Source organism: Neofelis nebulosa, chromosome 6 (assembly GCF_028018385.1).
Source record: "Neofelis nebulosa isolate mNeoNeb1 chromosome 6, mNeoNeb1.pri, whole genome shotgun sequence".
In the NCBI taxonomy this organism is placed as follows: domain Eukaryota; kingdom Metazoa; phylum Chordata; class Mammalia; order Carnivora; family Felidae; genus Neofelis; species Neofelis nebulosa.
Genome location: NC_080787.1, coordinates 104,595,033 through 104,603,816, shown reverse-complemented (window position 1 = coordinate 104,603,816; position 8,784 = coordinate 104,595,033).

The following is an 8,784-nucleotide window of genomic DNA, read 5'->3' as shown; positions in this document are numbered from 1 at the left end:
CTAGGCTTGCCCTGCCCCAGGCCCTTTCTCTCCCAGGCCCTGGAGCACAGAGCGCTGGCCTGGTCTCTGCTCCCCCAGCCCCAACCACAGCCTGTTCTGGAGTTCTCCCTTCACAACGAAAACGGGGTGCCAAAGGCCTTCCCTGAAACCCCCCACCCCCAACGGCTCCTGATTTTCCCTCAGACCCCCCCACGGTGCCCTACACTTCATCCCGGCGCGTTCCTCACACCAGTTGGCTCAGGACTGGAAAAACTGGAGATGGAACATGGGGGGGCACCTAGAGTATCCGGCCTGAGAGAAGGCCCTCTCTGGGGCCATGGCCCCATGACAGATGAAGTTAACCCCAATCTTTTTGGGCTAAGATAAAACAATTACGCTGCTAGCAATCACTGAACAAATTAAGATTGAAGAAAAAAATTTTTATGACAGGTCTGTGCCCCTCCTCCTCCTAAATCTCACCTCTGTGGTGTGTGCGGCCACCAGCCCATCTCCTCCTGTGTTCAGTTGTGTGTGACCTTTGTTCATCCCACCTTCTCAGCCTTGGTCTTGGCTTATGCATCTTGATGTGCCTTTGCATTGGGGCTTTGTCCTCTCATGGACCCCATGTCTGGCCCACCATCCTGCCCCCATCCCAAGGCCTATCTCTGTTCTCTTTGACCCTTTACACACCCTGTCTTTTCTGTTACCTGACCTCTGCTAGGTGTTCTGCTCACCTTTGTTTCGTTCAAGCAGTCACAGCTATACAAAGACTGTTGGGGTGGCTGAGTGGCTCAGTTCGTTGAACATCAGATTTCAGCTCAGGTCGTGATCTCATGGTTCGTGGGTTTGAGCCCCTTGTCAGGCTCTGTGCTGACAGCTCAGAACCTGGAGCCCACTTCAGATTCTGTGTCTCCCTCTCTTTCTACTCCTCCCCCTCTCCCCCTCTCCCCCTCTCCAAAATCAAAAACATTAAGAAAAACAAAGACACAGTAAGTAAAGCCTAGTGCCAAGGAGCTGGGTAAAATCTGGGCCCTCTGCCAACAACAGGGAATCTGGGGGCTTCAGAGAGCCAGGAACTCCATAAGGTGCAAACAAACTCCACACAGATGACTAAGTAGTCAATTAAACCATAATTATAATCGCACCAAACAGCAAGGAATACCCAGTGTGGTTGTGATGTCAATTCCTTAGCTTTCCTCCCTAAGAAACAGGATTAAACCTGAGAAAGACCTAGTGAAGGAAAATGTGTCTGTTTTGGTCCAATCCAATCTATTCTTTCTGGCTTAAGACTGTTTGATCTTTGAGTTCCCAGCCTCAGTGATTCATGTCCCACACTGGCCATCGGAATGGATTTTTTCTCATCTCCTAGCTGGTCCATCCAAAGCAAAGGAGCCCCGGCTGAGGACCAGCGTACTGGTCAACTCCATCCCTCCTGCCCCAGCACCCACGGTTCCGAATGTGACACTGCCCCTATCTGTGCATGCTCCTCCCATTCGCTCTCTGTGAAATTCTGAAAGCAGCTGCCATCTTTCTGGAAATGTCTTCCCTCCCTCTGTAATCTCTCTGCACAGGGCGGGGGAAGGCATCCTACTCACTATCCTTGCGTCTTGGGAGGAAAGGAACATCTTGGCTGATAACTTTGAGCCCCCTCCCCCACTGAAGTGTACAGAATTGATTGGTTTGGGGTTACTCACTGTCACACGTTTACACGTCCCCAACCGTGGGCATGCATCTAGTTAACTATTTCAAGCCTACTACAGGTGGACTAAGGGAATATGACGTTTTTAGAGGTTGGGGCTGTCCTCTTCGACTTCCGACAATAAGAGCTACCGTGGGGTGCGTCCTGTACTGAGCACTTTCCTTTATTATCTCATCTAACAAAATGCTCAATCTGTCCAGGAGCCCGATGCACAAGCTTGGGATGTGCATTCAAACGGACATGGCGCTGAGCAGAGCTAATATTTGCATCATGTTTTATGATTTACAAGGAAGTTTCACATTATTATCTTTATTAATTTCACAGCTCAGTGAGGTAGGCAAAAGCAGTATTAACCTTCCTCATTTGACATAGTAAAAACTTGAAGTTAAGTGATTGTACTTGGTCAATAAAACACACTTAATCCCTGCCCTCTAGAGCTATATATAATCTACTGGGAGAGAAGTCGCCAAACACACACACAAAGTATCCATAACTAAAAACTGAGTAAAGGCTAATAACAAAGAACAAGAGAGTCCAAGAAAGAATGACAGGGAGGAGCTAATTGAGACCAGGGAGCAGAGAGGACATCTCTGAGGAAATGGCACTTAGAGAGTTGAGAGCTGAAGCCGGCTGGAGAGCTGGGGAAGACTCCGGCTCCAGTGCTCTTTCCACCGGCAAAACGTTCATCTCTGATGGTGACGACCTGCATCTGCTAAGAGCACAGCCCACTTGCCCTTCCCACCAGATTCCCCAAATCCTGCTATCAGGAAGGAGCATCATCACAACTAGAACATTCCCTTCCCCTGGGACGATCAGCCGCCCAGACAGGCAAAGGTCCAAACCCACACCTTCTTCCTTTCTCCCCTCTCGTGGCAGTTGTGGGAGGGAGACCCTGTTGGTTACAGGAACACGCTGAAAGTGCGCTGCGAGGGAGGGTCCGCGTTCGCATGGGTGAAACGGGATGGAATGTAACCGCTAACAGTGAGGGCTCAGGGGTCCCTTCATTGTGCTGGGGGCTGTGTACGCACCGACTCGCCTGATGCTCAAGGCAACACCGCAGAATGGGTACATCTTTTGTTTGGCTTCTGAGGAGGCCACGAGCAAGGCCACATGGCCGCTCAGGCCATAGCAGTGACAGCCTCCTAGCCCAGAGGGACTCGGTGTTCAACGGTGCTTTCTGGAAGCAGACCCAGGGCTGGGGCTCTGCAATCAGCCAGCGTCCTGCAGATGTCTGTGCGCCTGCAAAGCCTCCAGTGCCCGCGCAGACCCGGAGTATGGGGGTATGTGGGCGGGGAGCTCGGAAAGCGAAGACTGGGGACCTGGCCTCTTTCCTGGGCACCAGCGAGGCCTCCTGGCTTGTTTCTCAGCCTCTGATGGTGTCTGCGCTGGTATTGGAGGCCTCAAAGAACGCACCAATGATAGCTCGGAATAAATTTCTTTCCAGATGGCAAGGAGACGGGGCGGGGCAGGGGGTGGTTCAGAGCCTGCTTTAATTTTAATTCTAATTTTAATTAAAGTTTAATCAATTAATTTAATTTAATAAGTGTTTAATTTTAACTTGAAGAAAATGGACGTTTCCTACACTCCGCTACATGACTTGTAGAGTCCGTCATGCTTGCTACAAACCCTCTAAGTCTCACAAGATTGCTATGCTCCCTGACTGGGTTCTCTTCCCTGAAAATTCACAGGCCTCAGAACCAAAATGGAAGCTGGGGACCTCTGCACCACCGCCTCTGGTTCACTGCCCTCTCCCAGCAGGGCCTGCAACCCGATCGCTAATAATTCAGTAATTTTTCCAGCCAGATGGCTACCGCAGGCATAACAGTGCGGAAGGACATGCACATGGCAGGTGTTCAATGAACATTTGTTGGTCATTTAAAAGGATTCCTTTTAAGGGGCGCCTGGGTGGCTCAGTAGGTCGAGTGTCCGACTTCAGCTCAGGTCATGATCTCCAGGTCTGTGAGTTTGAGCCCCGCGTTGGGCTCTGTGCTGACAGCTCAGAGCCTGGAGCCTGCTTTGGATTCTGTGTCTCCCTCTCTCCCTGCCCCTCCCCCGTTCATGCTCTGTCTTTGTGTCAAAAATAAATAAACATTAAAAGGACTCCTTTTAAAATCACACTCTTACTACCATAGCGAAGCACGACTATCATTTTGTATACATGTAGTCACTGCATCTTTTTATGCTCATTTTCTAACTATTACTAATTATTGCACTTCTTACCTTTTTCCTACATGTCTTCATCTTTTTTTTTTTTTAATGCTCACTAGTTTTTGAGAGGGCACAAGTTGTGGAGGGGCAGAGAGAGAGGGAGACAGAGGATCCGAAGCAGGCTCTGTGCCGATAGCAGCCAGCCCGACGTGGGGCTTGAACTCACAAACCGTGAGATCTTGCCCTGAGCTGAAACCAAGAGTCAAACGCTTAACCGACTGAGCCACCCAGGTGCCCCTCTTCTTCTTCTTCTTTTTTTTTTTTTAAGTTTGTTCGTTTGTTTTGAAAGAGAAAGCAAAAGTGAGGCAGGGGCAGGGAGAGAAGGTGAAAGAGAATCCCAAGCAGTCTCTGAGCTGACAGCACAGAGCCCAATGTGGGGCTCGAACCCGCAAACCGTGAGATCATGACCTGAGCCCAACTCGGAGGCTTAACTGAGACACCCATGTGCCCCCTTTTATGTCTTCATCTTAAACGTATCCCAATCTTTTTACAAAGCTCCAGCCTCAAGATTGCGCCGTGATTTTTGCGGCACAGCCTGAGAGAGCAGGTGTATTTTCACTGCTTCCTCCACTAACCTGCGCGAGCCTGGTCTACCAACACCTGTGCATTCTGTTCTCTGAGTGGCTGCCCTATGCTAAGCCACTGTCAGCGGCCCCCTCCCGTCCAGCTTTTAGCGAACCATATCCAAGAACAAGCAGCCCCTAACAACCACAAAACACCTGGCCCTGCCATCTGCGTGGGGGCTCGCAGCAGCGTCTTTAGAAAAGAAGCAGGTGCCCTCGGCTCGTTCCCAGGGCATCAAAAAGTGACGCTGTGGCCTAAGGAAAACAAGACCAAATACCTCAGAGGGATCTAATTCTCTTTGTCGCTTGGCCGTGCTAGTCCGGTTTGCGTGGGAAAGCGGGTTGAGTTAATTGGAGGCAGGCACCAAGGATGCCACATGAGAAGCAGGAGAGGAGAGAAGGCGAGGATGGGGTTCTTTCCCCTATTTCCAAATGTGGGTGGAGCTCATCTTTCAGAGAAGAGCAGCATGCACAACGTGGTATGGCATTCGTGATCTTAAAAATGATTGCAGGGGCGCCTGGGTGGCGCAGTGGGTTAAGCGTCCGACTTCAGCCAGGTCACGATCTCGCGGTCCGTGAGTTCGAGCCCCGCGTCAGGCTCTGGGCTGATGGCTCGGAGCCTGGAGCCTGTTTCCGATTCTGTGTCTCCCTCTCTCTCTGCCCCTCCCCCGTTCATGCTCTGTCTCTCTCTGTCCCAAAAATAAATTTAAAAACGTTGAAAAAAAAATTAAAAAAAAAAAATGATTGCAGGTGGGAATCCTAATCCAATGAAAGGGCAGGCCCCTTGGCCAGGTTGGACTTAGAGCCAGAAGACCCCAGTTCACATCCAAGTTCTACTACTTATTAGCTCTCACTGACCTTAGACAGCCTTCCCCCAACCCCTCTTCTGGGCTTCTTAACCCCCCTGTTTCATCCTCAATTCTGTGCCAGATTTACCTCCTTAAAAACAAATTTGACCATGTGACTCTCCTACTCAAAACCTTTCTTTCAGGGCGCCCGGCTGGCTCAGTAGGTGGAGCATGGGACTCTTGATCTTGCAGTTGTGGGTTTGGGCCTCATGCTGGGTGTAGAGACTACTTAAAAAGAAAATCGGAAAGGAAGGGAAGGAAGGGAAGAAAGGGAGGAAGAAGAGAAACCTTTCTTTCACTCCCCCTTGCATACAGGAGGAAATCCAGCTCCTGGGTAACACGGTAGAGGCCCTCTGTGTTGCAGCAAGCTCCCGTTGGGCCTGTCCCCTCCTCACCCCTGTGCTCTAGGGGCACAAAACTGCTGTGCTGTGAGCTTTCCCCTCCACGCCCCCAGCCTCTTGCCTTTTCTTATGCTGCCCTACCGGGAGAACCCTGTCCACCGTCTGCTGGTCTGGCGAACCATTTGCATAAGTGACTTTCCCCTGAGAAGCCATCCCAATCAGCACCCCAAAGTTCCTCAAACCTTTTGTGCACCACCCCTGGGCCTGTACTGCAATCATCTGTTTCCCTATAGGGATGTCAGATTTAGCTAATAAAAATAATAGGATGCCCGCTTAAAAATTTCAACTATATATGGGACATACTTACACAAAAAATGTTGTTCGTGGTTGACCAGAAGTTCAAATTTAACTGGGTGTATGCTTACACGGATTTTTCCCTACGAGGCTGTGTCACGTGAAAGTGAAGACTGATGAGACTCCTCGGCATAGCCCTGGTACCCCCAAAATGGCAGATGCTTGCTAGCCATTATTCAAGTTTACACGATTGGCACTTGGAATTTCTAGCCTTAAAATTATTCACCTTGCAGGCAAACTAATAAGCCGCACGCTCGATTTTTCTTCGCGTTTTTAAATTCGATCCCCTCTTGAAGGCTACGCGTTGCCCCACGCACCACCCAGATGGCAGTGTCTGACCTTCCAGGGCCAACCTGCAATGAGCACGGACGGACTCTAGATGGCGCAGTGGGCTAACGTAGCAGCCTCCCCGCGCGCGCTGCGGGCGCGGTGGAGGAAGAAGGCGCGGCTGTGCCGCAGAGCCCTGCATTATTGATTGTGACGCTGCCGCAGAGGTGGGAGGAGCCCGCCGCCATCTCGCCAAGGCTGCCGCATCGCCTACGTCCCTTCAAGAACGCTCTTCCCTCCCTGCAAAAAGTCCTGTGATGTGCGAGGAGCGAGCTCTCGATAGCACGCACGTTATTGTTCCCATTCATTGCAAGATGGACCCTTTCGTTAGTCAGAACCATTTTGATTTCGCATTGTCACTGTGAATGGCGGCACCAAAGAATAGAAGCTGTACTTTGGGAAAGCCACTGCCTCTGAAATCAACATCTATTTTAAAATGTTACCGAGTGTAATTAAAAGGCAATAAAATCGTGTGTGGGGGGGGGTGGAGTGAGGGTGTTCATCACCCAATTATAAAACGTTCTTCTATAAATACATGAAAATACTTTCGATGTAAAACAATGCCATTATATTGACGGAACCACGGCTACATTTTCAGCCAGCATTTTAACCGGAAATCTGAACATTCTAAGTGAAAATAGATGCTCCGAAACTAAACAGTGGGTGGGGCTTCCACGGGATCCATGGGTGGCGTCCCTTCCTCCTGACCAGTAGAGGGCGGTAATGCATTCGGACAAAAACGGGGATCACACACCCAAATGGTACATATATACAGCAAACATTGTGTTCTAACAGGAATCTTTAAAATGTGCTTTCACTCACCAGTCCTTTTGTTTGGCCAGTGCCTGCATGGTCTTTGAATATGGATTTGCCGGTTAGAATGCTGTCTTGTCCCTTGCTTGGCGAACCGCTCACAGAATATATCCTCTATGTTGTAGCATTTGGGTTACCTTAGCAAAACAAGACTTTAAAGACCGTCCATAGCATCTTGATTCAAGAATCCTTCTAGATTCTTGAGAACTATCAAATATAATTTAGCAACTCTTTTTAAAACACCTTTCCTTCATTGAGTTTTTCCAGAGCAGTGAGATTTTCATTGGTAACACATTCCACTTTCTTGGGTATTCTTGCATTGCTGGCTTTAATAATAGGCAGTCAAAATGTATAACTGTTGGAATACAATCAAATGGAACGGACAGGTTAGGAGAGACACAAACACACACGGTGGACTAACAAACAGCCCTCTCCTGCCACAGTAGGCAACTAGCCTCCGTGGACTATGGGCATTAGCATCTTAGCTCAGGCTGCTATAACAGAATACCAAGGCTGGGTGGCTAATAAGCAACAGAAATTTATTTCTCACAGTTGTGGAGGCTGGGAGCCCCCGGATCAGCATGGTAGCATGGTTGTGTTTCGGTGAGGACACCTTCCTGGTTCATAGAATATAGCCTTCTCGCTGAGCATGCCTATGGTGAGGGGAGAGCTCTCTGGGGTCTCTTGTATAAAGGAAGCAATCCTATTCATGAATAGGACCTAATAACTTCCCAAAGACCCACCTTCTATACCGCACATTGGGGGTTAGGATTTCAACATATGCATTTTGAGGGGGATGTAAATATCGGTTCCATTACAGTCTGTTTCTTGCACAAAGGAAATGGAGAGTTAGTTCGTCTCACCAATCCGTTCCGTGGAGGTCAGTGATGAGAGCTTCCACTTGAACTCAGAAAAACCATAATCACTTTTCAAGAGACCGATAAAAAAATATACACTCACCTATCACTTAGCCAAATCCACATGTAATGTAATTGAATCCATCGCCAAATCACACGAGATCTGTCCTAAGACCTGGCAGAACAAAGCCGAGCTCACTCTTAGCCCCAGCAAGGGTTGTCAGCTGATGAGGCTCCCCACAAAACACTTCCAAGCGTGAGTCGCATGTCAGCATTTCAGACTGTGGGAAGCAACTCTTCAGTTCTGGCCACTGGCTGCTAGAACACCATCCATGTCCTGTGCCAGCCACACAGACGCTGCCCTTCCCGGCCTCAAAAACTATGTCCAAACTCAGCCAGTACATTTCACCGCAGCAAGCAAGAATTTTGGTTCTGCAATGCAGATGTACAATAAATAGCATATATTTTTAGCATCCTTTAAATCAGGTTGAATGTGGCTCCACGTCCCCCTTCCGCAGAGATGATGGGCAGCTGAATCATAATCATTATCCAGCACCTGCTCCATCCTGATCCTGTCCTGCAACACACAGGCCACATTGTTCCAGCCCCCGTGTTCCCAGATCTGCTATTTCTGCCGCACTCTCAGGGTCTGAGAATCATCAGCGACCTGGAAGGTCCTGCATCTGGGGTCCACTCTCTCTGGCTTGGGTCACCCCTGGGGATGTCCTGCCATCTCCACAGCACACAGCCAAGGACTAGAGAGCAGCCCCCACTCTCGCAAGACCTCTGACTAGT